The sequence below is a fragment of the Dama dama genome, chromosome 7, assembly GCF_033118175.1.
Source record: "Dama dama isolate Ldn47 chromosome 7, ASM3311817v1, whole genome shotgun sequence".
NCBI lineage: Eukaryota > Metazoa > Chordata > Mammalia > Artiodactyla > Cervidae > Dama > Dama dama.
The window spans coordinates 16,157,127-16,174,266 of NC_083687.1; the positions used below are offsets into that span (position 1 = coordinate 16,157,127).

Consider the following 17,140-nt stretch of genomic DNA (forward strand, 5'->3'; position numbering starts at 1 on the left):
ATGGCAGGTATGAGCGTCTTTTGGTGGATCTCTGTTCCCAGGCCGTAACGTGGCTCACGGGAAACTGAAGACAAGACAGCATCTCCCCCACAGTAACATTTCCTGAATGTTACATTTGGGCAGCTCCTCATAAACCAAGTGTGGGCTGATTTTAAATTGGCATGGAGGCTGATTGTCAATGATATTACTGTTTCCTCTGCTCATATTCATCAGGGAGCTACCTGGGTCTTCTCTCTGCAGAAACTTGAAAGCCAGTAGAATTGTGTGTGTTTATTTCCTGGGAATGAACACACATATACATACACACATCACCTATACATCTGTACCATGCCATATACACATATAAACACACACATAACACTATCAGTTCAGTTCAGTCACTCAGTCGTGTCCGACTCTTTGTGACCCCGTGAATCACAGCACGCCAGGCCTCCCTGTCCATCACCAACTCCTGGAGTTTACCCAAACCCATGTCCATTGAGTCGGTGATGCCATCCAGCCATCTCATCCTCTGTCATCCCCTTCTCCTCCTGCCCCCAATCCCTCCCAGCATCAGGGTCTTTTCAAAGGAGTCAGCTCTTCGCTTCAGGTGGCCAAAGTATTGGAGTTTCAACTTCAACATCAGTCCTTCCAATGAACACCCAGGACTGATCTCCTTTAGGATGGACTGGTTGGGTCTCCTTGCAGTCCAAGGGACTCTCAAGAGTCTTCTCCAACACCACAGTTCAAAAGCATCAATTCTTCGGTGCTCAGCTTTCTTTATAGTCCAACTCTCACATCCATACATGACCCCTGGAAAAACCATAGCTTTGACTAGACGAACCTTTGTTGGCAGAGTAATGTCTCTGCTTTTTAATATGCTGTCTAGGTTGATCATAACTTTCCTTTCAAGGAATAAACGTCTTTTAATTACATAACACTATAAACACATGCACATATACCACCCAGAGTTGCACCCTAAAGAATGCTGAGTGCTGTAGAACTGATACTTTTGAATTGTGGTGTTGGAGAAGACTCTTGAGAGTCCCTTGGACTGCAAGGAGATCAAACCAGTCAATCCTAAAGGAAATCAACCCTAGATATTCATTGGAAGGACTGATGCTGAAGCTCTAATACTTTGGCCACCTGATGCAAAGAGCTGACTTTAGAAAAGACCCTGATTCTGGGAAAGATAGAAGACAGGAGGAGAAGAGGATGACAGAGGATGAGATGGTTGGATGGCATCACCGAATCAATGGACAGGAGTTTGGGCAAGCTCCGGGAGATGATGATAGACAAGGAAGCCTGGCGTGCAGCAGTCCATGGGGTCGCAGAGAGTTGGACATGACTGAGTGACTGAACAACACCACCACACCTCTGTACCACTGTGTCATCCACACACCTCTGTACCATGGCATCACCTCTGTACCACGGCGTCCTCCACACACCTCTGTACCATGGCGTCAACCCCTTTCACATGCCAGCATGCATTCATATCTTCCTTCCCTCTGTTTTCTGGTCATTTCTGAGTATCTCCTATACTTGTCCAGTGAGCAAGGATTGGGTATCTCCCCCACGCCTGCCCCTCATCTCTCCTGATGTCTTGTCCTAGAATCTCCAAGTCATGGCCACCTTTCTCAATCCCCTCTGCTATGTCATCTGTCTCTAACAAATTCCAGAACTGCAACCTTGGCTGAAGGTGCCTTATTTTTACCCACCCAGAAGCCTGGGACTGCCTTCAATTCAGCTCTACCTTCAGAGGCATCCAGGTAGAATCAGGCTTGTGCTTCACTAGGCTTCTGGGGACCCCTCAGCTTTTCTCATGCTTTGGTGAAGCCCTGAAACATAACCAGTCCTGGGAGGAGCCTGGGGTCAGAACAGAGGAAGGGAACCCTGATGGAGGGCCTGCGATGTGCTCAGAGCTGTGCCGGCTGCTTGATGCCTGCTGTTTGTTTGATGCTCACCTCTGGGAGGGGGGCTTTGTCCTCCATGTGCCTATAGGAAAGTGAGGCTCACAGGTCCTAAGTAACTTAGCCACAGGCTTAACATGAAAGCATACACTCTTTACAAGAAACCACCCTGCCTCCTGGAAGACCAGATGCGATCAGCTGAGACTTAGACCTGGAGAGAGTTCTTGTTCATCTTCCCAGCACCTCTGGGCTGTGAGTTCTTTCCTAGAACCTGTAGAGAAGCTTGTGATACTAGTGGTCTTCTAGAGCAGGGGTCCTCAGCCTCCGGGATCGAATGCCTGATGATCTGAGGTGGAGCCGATGTAGTAAATGTAATGCACTTGAATCATCCTGAAACCATCCCCCACCGGTCCATAGAAAAACTGTCTTCCACAAAACCAGTGCCTGGTGCCAAAAATGGTTGGGGACCACTGCAGGAGATGCTCACCTATGAAAAAACAATTCGTCAGGTTGATTCTGGTTTGCCTAGAGGAAGTAAGAAGGCAACCAAGAGCAAACCAATGAAAGAGGAGGGGACCTATCCTGCCAGACACCTGCTTTTCTAGAGGGTTGCCACCTGCAGACACCAGAGCCCTTGGTGGCTGGGTATTGTGAGGCTATGAATGTCTCTGTTTTGTTTGTTTTTAAGCAATGTCATTGCAATTTAATTGAAGTACCAAAAACTTTACATAATTAAAGTACATAATTTGATATATTTTGGCATATGTGTATACCTTTGACTCCATCACCGCCCTCAAGATCACACTTGACCATCATTCCCCAAAGTTCCGTTAACCCTTTTATAATCTACTCCCTCCCTTCCCCATCTCCACCCCCTCCATAAGCAACCACCCAACACAATCTTTACGAAGATCAATTGATCAAAAGATCAATAGATCTTAGTCTTAGTTTTTAGTCACTATAGGTTAATTTGGGTTATCTCAAATTTTAGGTAAGTGGAATCATACAATATGCATGCTTTTATCCTCTGGTTCCTTGTACTTAGCATAATTATTTTGAGCTGCATCCACATGTGGCACATTACAGGAGTTCATGCCTTTTGCTTGCTGAGGAGTATTCTATTTTATGGACACACTATACAATTTGTTTATTGATTTGCCCACTGATGGACGTTTGGGTTGTTTCCAGTTTGGAGCTATTACAAATAAAGCTGCCCTGAACATTCATGAATAATGTTGTATGGGCACATGCTTTCTGTGTTTGGGGTAAATACCTAGGAGTGGAAAGACTGTTTCATGAGGAGGTGTGAGTTTAACTTTTTAAGAAACAGCCCAGCTGCTTTCCACCAGCAGTAAGGAGAGCTCCAGTTCCCCCATGTCCTCAGTGGCACACGGATGTAGCTCTGATTTCAAGGCTTGGTTGGTATGGAATTTGTGAGCCCCGTCAAATGACCAAACCTGGAAATTGAACCAATTGGCTTTCAGTTTGGCCTGGGACCCCCGAGTGATGCTGAACCTAAGAATGTAGAATTAGGTGCTCCTAGAAATATTATTCAGATGGCTGTTTGCAGAATGCAGGGAGTGGGGGAAAATGAGAGGTCGGCACCCATCCCAGCCTGAGATCCTGTGGGACTGGACCAGGTCTGGAGCTTGGTGTTTGGGAATGAAACCAATGTACCTGAGGCATTTGGGGGAAAGGTGGCAAGAAGCATTAAAAGGATGGGGCATTAGGGAGAGAAGACAAAGAGCCATGGAAGGGGACCTTGACCTTGGGAGGCTATAGCTCTGTGAGGGCAGGGGCTGCCCTTAAATCTCCAGTACTATGAGCAGGGCCAGCCACAGAGTGAGTGCTGAAAACAGCAGAGGTGGATTGAATGAACAATTGAATGGAGGATGAACTATCTAATGGGAGCTTGGGGGTAGGATTCCATTCAACCAGCATCATTTAGCACCTCGTGTGTTCTATGGCACAGAGCCGAGTGTCCAGGATGGAAGGAACTCTGGAGAGCATGTGGTTTGACCTCCTCATCCACAGACAGGGCTCAGAGAAATGATGCTCTCAGCCAAGGTCATTCCTGTCTTGCCCAGGTCACCTGCTGGGGCAGAGTTGGGACTCGCTTCTGGGTCTCCTCAGTTTTACTCTAAGGTTTATCTCCTTTTAAAAATAATAGTGTCTTTTCTGATCAATCAATGCTTATTGTTGGAAATTTGGAAAAATCCAGAAAAGGATAAGAAAAATAATCCTAAACTCCCAAAGATAATTTACTTTGGGAGTAAATAACCCTAAACTCAACAGATAATTATTTCAAGTTGTCATATATGTATATGTGTCTGTCTGCATCTATCTAACCAGTCTTTATGTTTTAACATTTTGGATGTTTTCAGTCTTTTATAGTATTGGGTTGGCCAAAATGTGTTCGTTCAGGTTTTTCCATAACACCTTACAGAAAAACCCAAACGAACTTCTTGGCCAACCCAATATTCGTAGCCCTGGGACGGGTATCTGGTCCTGAATCCTTGAGGGCATCTCTGACTGTCTTCCAGTGCTCTGGGCATACATGATACCGTTTGTATGAACAGAGAGCTCAGAGGAGGATGGAACCCCACGCTGGGAGAGAGCTCTGCAAACATTCCCAGACGCAAGCACCAGTACTGCCCCTAACAGAACCACGTGGTGGTGGCTGAGTCACTAAGTCATATCCGACTCGTTTGCAACGCCGTGGACTGTAGTCCACCAGGTTCCTCTGTCCATGGGATTTTCCAGGCAAGAGGACTGGAGTGGGCTGCCATTTCCTTCTCCAGGGGATCTTCCCAACCCAGGGATCGGACTCTTGTCTCCTGCGTTGGCAGAAGCCACTGCTGAGCCACCAGGAAAGTGGTGGCTTTCCACTTTCATAGCCACACTTTATGATGTTCGTTTGTCTCCCTTCCCCACCAAGCTGAACTTTTGTTTACTCTGGTATTTTTCCAGTTCCTAGCAAGGCACTTAGGTGCTTAACAGATATTAGTTAGAATGAATGAATGGGTGAAATTGTATGAATAAGACTGAGGGACAGGGGAGGGGAGGGGTCCACGTTTTCAATCGCTTGTCCTCCAGGAGTCAGCTCATCTCCCTTCCCCCAGCCCCTGCCCTCCCCCGTTCCCTGAAGAGATGGAATGTGCCTGCGTCCAGGGTTTATGTCCGGCTGGGCCGGGGCACATGCAAGGCCTTTTCTGGTGTGAGCGAGGACGCAGAGAGGGGCTAGCAGGATTGTCAGCCCGGGGTCCAGAGCGTGACCAGGCGCACAGGCCCAGCGAGGGTCCCAGGGTCAGCTTGCCTCGATGGGACTTCGAGGTCCTGCCCTCACGAGTGCTAGACGGCCTTCGTGCGGGACCTCAAGAGGAGTGGCTGTAGGGAGCTGCTCCCAGGCCGGGGGTTGCCTCGAACAGTGTGAGTTCTCAGCTCTCTGGCATTCTGGCGGGAGACCTGGAGGAGCACGCAGGAGGAAGCTGGGGGCACTTTTCCCTGCCACCCTTCAATAAAGCCTCTCCATCCCTGTGGCTGGCTGGAGGGGGCTCAGCTTCCCGGAAGCAGAAGGGGGTAAGGACGGGTTGTCATGTGTGGGGTGGTTTCCCTTTGGCCGGGAGCCTCAGGCCTCTGGCTCTAATGGGTAGCAGAGATTTGGGTGTTGAAATTCCTCCTCCTCTTACTTCACAGCTGTTGCTCAAAGAGCTCCCCTCTGCTCCCTCCCATTCTCAGCCCAAGCTCTTGCTTTCTGTGCCCAGTCCGTGTCTTGCCAAAGCCCCCGCGTCCGTTCACAGCTCGTGCACGTGTGGGCACGCACGCCCGTCCATGACATGCTGGGCATCCGGCCCCTCCTGTCTTCCTGGGCTGCTCGGGGACTCGTTAACTCTTACTCAGAGCTGCTCCAGGCTCTTCCTCACTTCTGTCCCTCCGATAATCCGCGCTGAGACAGTGCCACCAGAATTGTCCGTCTGGATACTACTCAGACATAGGAAGGAACACATTTGAGTTAGTTCTACCGAGACGGATGAACCTAGAGCCTATTACACAGAGTGAAGTAAGTCAGAAAGCGAAAAACAAATATTGGATATTGACACATATATATGGAATCTAGAGAGATGGTACTGACAAACCTATTTGCAGGGCAGCAGTGGAGACGCAGACATAAACAGACTTACGGACAAGGACAGGGGAGAGGAAGGAGAGGATAGCATGAATGGAGAGAGATGATGAGAGAGAGAAGCGTGGGAGCACATATACTACTGCATGTAAAACAGATGGCCCATGGAAATTTGGTGTACGACCCAGGAAAGTCAAACCAGGGCTCTGTAACAACCCACAGGGGTGGGAAAGGGTGGGACGTGGGAGGGGAGGGTCAAGAGGGAGGGGGCACATGTATGCCTGTGGCTGATTCTTGCTGATGTATGGCAGAAATCAAACCAATATTGTAAAGCAATCATCAACCAATTAAAAATTAAAAAAAAGTTGTCCATCCAAATCCCAGCTCAGAGCAGGCCTCTCAGACTCCCCTTTACTGTAAGCCAGCCGACTAATTGGCCAATCAGCCAACCAGCCTGGAGCTCCCACTGCACCCCCGCCCCCCCCCTGCCCCTTCTACCTGCCCTGCAAGGTCTGTCTTTCTTTACCTGGTTGCCCATCTTGTTTCCCACCGCACCTCTCTGAGTTCTGTGTTCCAGCCTGGTAAAAGGAACCCCCTCTGCCCCTCACTCACCTGGATGCCAAGTCCTCACCTTGGCACACCTTTGTCATGAACGGGTTTCTCAGACCCTCCCAACTAGCACGTGTCCACCTCTTTCCTCTGAGTTCTGGCTTCAAGGCCACTTCCTCTGGTGAATGTTCCAGACCACCCCGGCCAGAAGCCACTGTCCTCTCTCTGCGGTCCCAGAGCCTGGAACTCCCTCCCTCCGCCCCCTTAGAATTCTGGTGGTTTATACACAGACCTCCCCAACAGCACTGTAAACTGGGGTGAGAATGGGATTTGATGTGTGGTTCATCTAAAGCACCTAGAAAACTGCTTTGTGCATGGCAGTCCCTTGGGGGTTGAGTGGATAGGTGGATGGATGAATGAGTGAATGAATGAATGCATGCATGCATACTTGACCCTGGTCTTGGAGAGCTACTATCTGCTTGTTTTCTGTCCTGCTGAGACAAAGAAACCTATGTTCTCTTCAACATTTCTCGAAATGAGAAAACCCATTGGAAAACCCACAACTTCCACACTTGCCCCCACTCCTGAGTCAGAGAAATGTCACTTTGGGGGACGTTTTCAGTTTCACTTTCCCAGCAAGATACCCCTTTCCCTCCCTCTCCTCCTGCCACCTTGTGGGACTGGTGGCACAGGGGGGCCCCTGAGGGGTGCAGAGGGGCCCCTGGGGCTGTGAGCATTTACTTTTGCTTTCTTGCTTTTCCCAGAGCCGAGGGGGAAACCATCATTTAGGCAGCTGCTAAAAATAGCTCCCCCAGTCCTGGAAAGAGAGCTTGCTTATTTTTGAAAGCGTTCCCGGCCCCCTCCCCAGCCCTGACTGTGGCTCACAAGACAAGTCAGATTGTTCGGAGTCCTGTCCTGAGGCCGACAGGGAAGTCACAACTGGGCCCCATCCACCGTGTGGCCAAGTGCTGTCTGGGAGGTGGACCTGCAGAGAAGCAGGGAGATAGGAGGGCCTCAGGCTGTCCATTTTTTTGTCCTATCAGAGATGGATCTCACTCCCAACAGCCTCTTAGACAGCACCCAGTGGGAACGGTATGGTAGGTGTGGAGTCTGGAGACCTGGTTTGGATCCTCAACTCACACTTTAACATCTTTCTGAGCCTCAAATATGGGAGGGAATCAGCGCAGTGATTGTGTTTACCCTACAGGAGTATGGTAGAAGTTCCAGATAAACCTTGAACATGGTAAGTATTCAAAGAATGATCATTATCACTTTATTATGATCAGAATCATTGGATTTAAAGCGCAGCACTCCTGTTTTGGGCTTCCCAGGTGGTGCAGTGGTAAAGAATCTCCCTGCCAATGCAGGAAGCACAAGAGACTCAGGTTCCATCCCTGGGTTGGGAGGATCCCCTGGAGGAGGGCATGGCAACCCACTCCAGTATTCTTGCCTGGAGAATCCCATGGATAGAGGAGCCTGGAGGGCTGTAGTTCATAGGCTCGCACAGAATCGGACATGACTGAAGTGACTTAGCACGCACGCACGCACTCACTTCTGTTTTAGTGGGTAAGACAGGGTGCATGATGAGCCAGTATGCTATACTAAGTTAAACCATATGAAATGTATGGTTTTGTGGGTTAAAAACAATTGAGCAGTCAGTTACATACGATTTAAGCTAATAATACAGGGATCAGTACACTTTCTGTAAAGGGCCAGGTAGGAAATATTTTTGGCTTTGTGGGCCCTAGGGTCTCTGTTGAATAAAGCGTTTATAGATGATGAGCGAGTATAGTTGTGTTGTTGTTGTTTTTAACTTTCATTGGAGTATGGTTGCTTGTAGCTGTGCTTTAATCAGACTATTTCCAAACACAGGCTGCAGTTGGATTTGACCCCCACAGTATTTGCCCACCCCTGTAATAATATGTGGGCTTCCCTCATAGCTCAGTTAGTAAAGAATCTGCGAATATGTAAGAGCCATTCACACAGAGAACCCATCTGTAATATATACAGTCATATTGTAACAGTAGCTTATCTATGTAGCTATTAAGTGTTTACTATTACTGGGTGCTATTCTAGATTCTTTACAAATATTAGCTAGTTTAATGCTTATGACAACCCTATGAAGTGTGTTGACACTTCAAGGACAATAATGACAACCCTATTATTTCCCCATTTTACAGATGAGGAAACTGAGGCTCAGAGAGCCTAAGTAACTTGTCTGAAGTCACATAGAGTTGATGGCAGTTGAACAGAACCCAGTCAAGTTTGTGGGGTAGAATGGGATGTCAGCAGTTCAGGATGGGAGCAGGGGCAGGCTTGTGAGGGGTCTTGAGTCTGTTTGCTGTCCGCAGAGCTTGAGGGGAGGGTCTTCAGAGACTTGAAGTGGAGCAGCTGTGGTATAGGTGAGCAGTGGGGAGATGGGTGGGCAGAAGGCCTGGGAAGTATTGTGGCCTGGGATGGAAACGCATAGACTGTTTGTTGGGAAGCCAGGTTCTGGGTAAGCTGGGCTTGGGGCCACTTCCCGGCTGACACCCAGCACCTCGTGAAGGGTCAGTGTGTAGGGAGGAATCTACCAGGGGAACAGGACGTGGCTGACATTCTTTATGTTTCATGCAGCCACTCTGGGGAGCTCTGGGCCCCGTTCCCAGACCCGGACCCCGGGGATCTGGTTGAGAGAGGAGGGCAGAGGAGCGCCGCCCCCCTCTCCAGGATGTCTGGTCTCTGCCAACAAGTCACGGCACTCAGATACCCTGTTGATTACCTTTGCCCATTAGTTTAGCCTCAGATTAACAGGCAGCTGGTCGGGACTCTGACCTCACGTATTCTGTACTATTGCTCCCTCTGCGCCTTTGCTTATGCCCTTGCCAGGAATGCCTTTCCCACCTCTAGCACCCTTCCTTAATTCTCTTCTCTCTCTTTCAAGATAAGGGGGCATGAATTTGATCTTTGGTTGGGGAACTAAGATCCTGCAAGCCATATGGCCAAAATAAGAAAAGAAAGAAAGAAAAAAGAATTCCCTGCCAGTCCAGTGATTAGGACTGTGTTCTCATTACCAAGGGTCCAGGTTCAATCCCTGGTCAGGGAACTAAGATCCCACAAACCATGTGCCTGGGCAAAAAAAAAAAAAAAAGACATTTCTCAAAGCTAGCCTAATGTCACCTTCTCCTGGAGGCTTTCCCTGACCTCCTCGTCACCCCCAGGCGTACCAGGTCCCCTTTCTGACTTTCTCGCTCCACCTTTCTGTATGGTCACTGCCTCGACTCCCCCAGCTCCCCCACCAGGAGGGGTCCTGCTTGAGGAAAGGGACCAGACTGTGTTTACTCCTGCACCCTCCCCACACAGGTCAGCATCCAGCACAAGGGCTGGAAATGGGTTCAGGGCATGTGTGTTCTGGGGCAACACTGCTGTGCTCAGGATGTGGTTGTTGAGCAAGTTGCCTGAACGTTGGGGTTCAGGTGAGAAGGGGTAGTCGGGCTATTAGAGGGTTGAGATAAAGCACAATATTGTCGGCTCAGTGCCTGGCTCCTGGTTGGCACTGGGGCAGTGGCTAAGGGGAGATGCCACGGTACACCCTGCCATTACCGCATGTGTGGAGCTTGGGGAAGGGGATGGAGAAGAACATCCCAGGGTCCTGGCATTGGTTCCAAGAGCTAAAGGAAGGGTCCATGAGTCAGCTTTGCTTCTGTGACAAGAGCTCTGAACTTGAAGTCAGAATATTTCCTTGGGGTTCCAGCTCTGTCCCTTAGCTGCTGGCTGTCACTGATAAGCCCTGTAACAGCTGCTGAAGCCTTAGTCTCGTCATCTGTGAGGGGGGATAATAGTAATAACCACCTCACAGAGTCGCTGTGAAGCTGAAATGCGATGGCAGAGCTGTGAAAACACCTGGCCCAGCCCATAGGAAATGCTCAGTCATGAATTATTGAGCCTAAAGAACACTCGAGAAAGCTGTGAGTGGGTCTCAGATCAGGACATGCCTTCCATGCACATGTGCCCTCTGGCTTAGTGGTCTGTAGCTTTAGAGTCAGTCATGTGTTTGAATCCTAGCTATGACATCACTAGCTGTGTGTCTTTAGGCAACTTACTTAACCTCTCTGAACCACAGGTTTTGTTCCCCCCCCCCCCACCCTTAAATAACTTTTTTAAATTAGTGCCTTCCATCTCAGAGCATGAGGGGTAGCTATAGCCCCGTGGCCAGCAAATACCAAAGTCTTAAGTACTAATATTGTTTTGCTTTCACTTAAGACTTAGGAGTAAGCACTAATGATACTGGAATTTTGAAGCTTTAATTAATGTAAATAAAAACTGGTGAGTCGAGGACCTAGGGGCCAGAGTTTGGGGTTAAAGGTTAGGATTTTCATCTTTAAAAACCAAATGGGAGTTCTGGATTCAAGTAAGAGGAAGCACTTCCTGGCCTGGGGTGGAATGTGGGAGGAGCGCCCAGGGGCACTGAGGACAGCCTCTGGGGGAATCTTTGTGAAGGAGGTTGAGCCAGGCGGTATGGACGGTCAGGGCTAAGGGGGCCCTCGGAGGCCTTCAGTCCAACACAGACACAGCACGGAGGGGAAACTGAGGCCCAGAGGGGACAGCATTGTGGCCCCTGATCCACCACTGCCTCGTGACTCGCCCCGTCCCCTGAGTTAAGAAGCTGTGTTTTCTTCACAACGTGGAGGATGTGATCATGAGGAAGTGAAGTCTGGTCACAACCAAAGGTCTAGAGGAGACCCCGAGAGAGTTACAGGAGGGCCCGTGGATGGCGACCCGACAATCTGACGTTGTAGGCCAGTTGGTCTGTGTTTAGGGGCTGACGGTCTGGGAAGGCTTTGTCCCTACAGGGATATGGGGAGGAAGCAGGCAGACGGGAAGTGTAGGGCATGGAGCTGTTGGTGTTGGGGAAGTTTCCATGGAGACAAAGGTGGGTGGTGGGGGCGGGGCGGGCATAGGTCCAGTTTCTCAGACCCAAGTCCAAGTCCACTGGGTTTTGTTCTGTTGTGGCTTCCTGTTCTTCCATATTGCTTCTCAGTTCTCCTCCATTGCTCCTCTTTGTAAAAGAGATTTTGCAGAAATGAATGGCGCTGGCCACTTCCACCTCTCCACGTCCTGCCCAGGGTCAGTGACAAGGGTTTATCTTTCCAACTAGACGTCACTCAGAGCCTGAGGAAGGGTCCTGACCCCTCTGGTCTAGGCTTCCCAGGTACTGAAGGCAAAGGTGGGTGGCTGCTTAAATCTGGCTAAGCAAGTTCCTTCAACGCCAGGCCTCAACGGCCCACCTGTGCTCGTGGTTCAAACTCTGGGGAGAGCCAGTCTCACCTTGCCGGTCATGGTGATACCGAAGCCACAGCAGCGGTGTCGGCCTTCTTAAATGAATGTCTGGGGTACTCCTGGCATTTTCCTTACATTAGATCATTTATTCTTCACTGAAACCGCATGAGGAAGATGCTATTGCCTTGGTGTCACAGATGAGGAACCTGGGGTTCTTGGAGGTTAAGACCTTATGCTCAGGGTCACCCAGCTGGAAAGGCAGAGCCAGGAGTCAAACCCCAGTCCGTCTGACTTCAGAGCCTCTGCTGGAGTGGAGGAAGGATTAGAGTAGGGGTAGGAGAGAAATTGGGGTGGTGGGTGATGGAGGCAGTTTCCCCCAGTGGAGCAGAAGCAGGCAGCCTTTGGAATCTTCATACCCTCTCCTGATCTACAAGGGGCCTTGTTTACTGGAGCTATTTCTTTTTTTTTAAATACTATTTTGGTTTTTATTTTTGTTTATTTTTTGGCTGTGCCATGCAGCTTTTTGGATTTCAGTTCCTCAAACAGGAATCGAACCTGGGGCTCGGCTGTGAAAACGCCAAGGCCTAACCACTGGACCACCAGGGAACTCCATGAAGCTATTTCTATACTGAGCCGTAGGGTCTGGTCTTCGCTGGGGGGTTGAGGGAGGCTGCTGGGGATGCTGGGCAAGATGGGAACAAAGGGTACTAATGTGGGAAGAGACGCCCTGGGGAGGCAGTGACCGGACCACAGCCTGGACGCTGGCATCCTGGTTTTCAGCCCCAGCTCTGTCCCCATCGTTTTGTGGCCTCAGAGAAGACATTTCCTTCTTGGACCTCAATTTTCAGCTCTCTACCATGAAGCTAGATGCTTTCTAGCTCAGGGCTTCTGGTTTTAGTCTTGGATGTTCGGAAGGGGCCCCAAGAAAAGGAGGAAGGGACAGACTTAAGAAGGGCTCCTGGGGAGGAGGACACCCTCAGGAACATAAACACTCGGGAGCGGTGGAGCAGGCCGCCCTTAAAAGGGCAAATATGCAGCGCGGCCTGGGGGTGGGGGGGAGGGAGGGTTGGTTAAGGCCCTTCTCTGTGGGGCCGGCACTTCCCGTTTGGAGGTCTGTGTCTCCTTCTTCCTTCTTCTCTCTCTCCTAAGGCCATCTTACTCCTTATACTCAGGCAAGACCTTAAAAATATTTAAAGATAGGTATGGACCTGGTGCCAATCAATCAGGGGTCACAGCTATGAACACGGGTGTAAGACTGTCAGCCCTGCCCCTGATGCCCACCCCCGCCCCCCCCCCCCCCCCAGGCCTGGAAAACCTGATTCAGGCATTGAAAAGCAAAGAAGAACCAGGAGGGAGTCTGGGGCAAGAGAAGTCAAGAAGGTGAAGACAGAAGAGAGTTCGCAGGGACAGTGACTGCAATCTCTGAGTCCCAGTAGTTAAGCCACCAGGAATCCTTGAGGGGAGCAAGGGGACAGTCTGGAGGTAGCGGAAGCAGCTGGCAGCCTAGTGCAGATTCCTGGCATATGTTGGCAAAGACCTGGAGCAGGCCTAGAGTTTGCAGGTCCTCCCAGATGTCAGCCATCCCTCCTGAGAACCCCGTCATGCCGTCCAGCCCATCTCATCACACCTCTGGGACCTGCCCTTCCATGCTCTGTGCCCTCAGCAAAGCAGTCTTGCCCACGGGACCTGGCCTGGACTCTGCATCAACATCCCAAATGTATGATGGGCAGGGGACCCAGGGAGGCCCACCCCTATCTACCTATGGCATTAGTGCTTTGCTGAGCCTGACACTGGGAGGCCAGGGTTTCGTCCCATCCACTCCTGCCCATTGGCTATCAAGTCCCCTGGAAAGCCTCAGTGTCTCCCTTCTTCCCTTGATGTCCTCAGCTCCCAGCCTGTTCCAGGTCTTTGCTGACAGAAACCAGGATTCTGCACTAGCCTGCTAGCTGCTTCCTCCACCCTTAGCCTCGAGACTGTCCCCTTGTTCCTTTCAAGGGGTCTTGATGTCTTAACTACTAGGAATCAGATTTCAATCAGTATTTTTTGACTGATTGATAAAGACCCCTCTTTTCTCTCTCCATGAGCACAGGTTTTTTCCCCAATTGACCAAAAAATATTATTGAGCACCTACTAAGCACAAGGCCTTTTATTAGTTGTAGAGGGGTGGGGGGTTGTCAAATAAGCAGGAGGCATGGCCCCTGTCCTCAAAGAGCCTTCACTGTAGCTGTGGAGACAATGTGCAAATCTAGAAAAGATGGCCAGTAGTACCAGGCAGGCTCAGATAGTGTGTTATTTAGGTATCCCTGGGTCTACTAAAAAGTCTTTCTTTTTTTTAATTGAGGTATAGTTGATGTACAATGTTGTGTTTGTTTCACATGTAACAGCAAAGTGATTCAGATAGTGTGTTATTTTAGGTATCCCTGGGTCTACTAAAAAGTCTTTTTTTTAATTGAAGTATATAGTTGATTTACAATGTGTTAGTTTCAAGTGTAACTGCAAAGTGATTTTGGTTATACATACATATGTATCTATTTTTTTCAGATTGTTTTCCCCTATAGCATGTTACAAATATTGAATATAGTTCTCTGTGCTTTACAGTAAATCTTTGTTGGTTATTCATTAATATATAGTAGTGTGTCTATGTTAATCCCAAACTCCTAATTTAATAAATTGATAAGTAAAGGGAAGGAAGGATCAAATCCCTTTGAATGAATAACCTAAAGTTTATATATTTAAAACATAATTCTTGGATTGTATAGGGTAATATTTCTTAATATCTTTGAAAAATAATCCTTAGAAAAATTTTTTTAAAGTTCTATATTCAAATACATTTATTAATGTAACAATATATTTGTTCTTTTTTAATGTAGCAATATGGTTGATTTATTCTTTTTCTTAACATATGCATGTATCTATTCTCTTTCAAATTCTTTTCCCAATTAGGTTGTTATAGAATATTGAGCAGAGTTCCCTGTAATATATAGTAGGTCCTTGATGGTTATCCATTTTAAATACAGCAGTGTTTACATGTCAGTTCCAAAATCCCTAACTATTCCTTCCTCTCCTCCCCCAACCATAAGTTCATTCTCTAAGTCTGTGAGTCTACTTGTCTCTTTTAAATAAGTCCATTTGTATCATATTCTAGACTCTGCATGTAAGTGATATATGATATTTCTCTGTCTGACCTCAGTCAGTATGACAATCTATAGACCCATCCATGTCCCTGCAAATGGCATTACTTTATTCTTTTTAATGGCTGAATAATATTCCATTGTAGATATGTACCAAATACATTTAATAAATGCTAGCAAACATTTAAAATGTCTGTCACAAAGTTAATAAAGATAAAGTAGGGACTTCCCTGGTGGTTCAGTGGTTGAGACTTCACTTTCCAATGCAAGGGGTGTGGGTTCAATACCTGGTGGGAAAACTAAGATCCCAGATGCTTTGAGGTGCACCTCCCCAAAAAAGAGATAAAATGGAATCAATAAAAACACCTCTTGAATGATGAGTAGCATGCATCATGCCTTATATGGGAGGCTAGCTCAGATGACTAACTTATTAGCTAGTTTGTTAGGGTTTAGGAGATAAAGCAGTGTTCTCCTTGAGTTACCTTGGGTTCACTAGGAACAAGTTATGTCACAGTTATCTTTTTTCGATAAGGTTCTAGAACTTGGTTCAAGGGAATGCCTTATATTTGACATATTTGGAGCTTCCCCAAGGATGCAGGAAACAATCTCCTGTGGTGTCCTTAGGAAAAGAGGGCAGGGACTTCCCTGGTGGTCCAAGGGTTAAGACTTTATGCTTCCAATGCAGGAGACACAGGTTAAATTTCTGGTGGGGGAACTAAGATCCCACATGTTGTGCAATGCGGCCAAAAAGAACAAAAAAAAAAGAAAGAATCAGTGCATGGGGTTCAAAGCTGGTTGAAGGACTGTCCCCTGAGAGTGTTAATGACTAGTTTTTTGGCATTCCCAGACAAGGAAGCTGTGTCATCTGGGTTTGTCTGTGTCCTTGTTGTGGTCAACATTTAGAGCAATGATGTAACTAAAGGCCAGGGGGACATTCTGATCATTCCATTAATGACCCAGATAGAGGAGAAACAACTTAAAAATACCTTGACCCCTTTGGGTATATTACCCCAAGCACTGAAAGCAGGGACACAAACAGATATTTGTACGCGTTGGTAGCAGCGTTCTTCATAATAGCCAAAAGGAGGAAGCAACCCCAGTGCCTGGCAACAGATGAATGGATAAACAAAATGTGGTCTCTGCATACAGTGGAATATTATTCAGCCTTAAAAAGGAAGGAAATTCTGCTACAGCTTGTATGAACCTTGAGGACATTATGCCAAGTGAAATAGGCCAGTCCCAAAGAGACAACTGCTGTAGGATTCTACTCATATGAGATACTGAGAGTTGTCAGAGTCTTAGAGACAGAGAGTACAGTGGTGGTTGCCAGGGGCTGAGGGGAGAGAGAAATGGGAAGTGATTGTTTAATGAGTACAGAGTTTCTGTTTTACAAGATGGAAAAAGTAATAGAGGTGGATGGTGGTGATGGTTGCCGAGCAATGTGAATGTATTTAATGCCACTGAACTATACGTGTGAAAAATGGTAAGATAGTAAACTGCATGTTATATGCATTTTACCCACAATTTAACAAAATCTTGTCCCCAAACCTGTGATTTATCACAGATATTACAAATAAAGGTAGAATTTGATTTATATTCAAAAATTAAGATATAAAAGCATGGGGAGAGTATGTTGAGCAACAGTGTGGTGGGTAAACAGTGGTCTTTCTGCTGAACCCACCTAGATCTGAAACCGTGTTTTGAAAGCATTGGTCAGGGATCATTTGGCCCGTTTGGGAAGCCCATGTGTGGATAATTGGACTTAATCCATCTGGAAGCTATGTGGCCTCAATGACTAGGGCCAGCGTTCATCCTTAGGCTGGTCATCATAGAACAAGGCTTTCCCAGAGGGAAACCAAACACTCAATCCTTTCTGCTCCAGTGCCCACCCATCTCTTGGGTCTCTCAGTTCCGGGCTTTCACCATAGTGGTGTCCTCTGTTCTCAGTCTGCATGGAAAGCAGATTTGACCAGATTCCCATCACTCTTGGTTGAATACCATTCCAATGATCAGCCCCATTTCTTTACCCAGGGTTCACTCTAACGGCTTCCCCAGGTCACCCCTTCTTCTGGATGGATGGGTAAACCCACACTCTATTGATATTTCACATTCATCCAGACATGCCTGGCTACAGCAGACTGGGAAGAAAGCTGTGCAAGCCTTCCATCCTCTGCTCCCGTGGAGGCCTG

At 48.0% G+C, this 17,140-nt stretch overlaps 1 protein-coding gene across 5 annotated transcripts in view; it reads left to right on the forward strand.

The window, feature by feature from the left end:
• The window catches only part of DAAM2 (dishevelled associated activator of morphogenesis 2), a 126,696-nt gene that overhangs the window by 57,649 nt on the left and 51,907 nt on the right, over positions 1–17,140 (forward strand). The gene's annotated exons all lie outside the window — the stretch shown is intronic.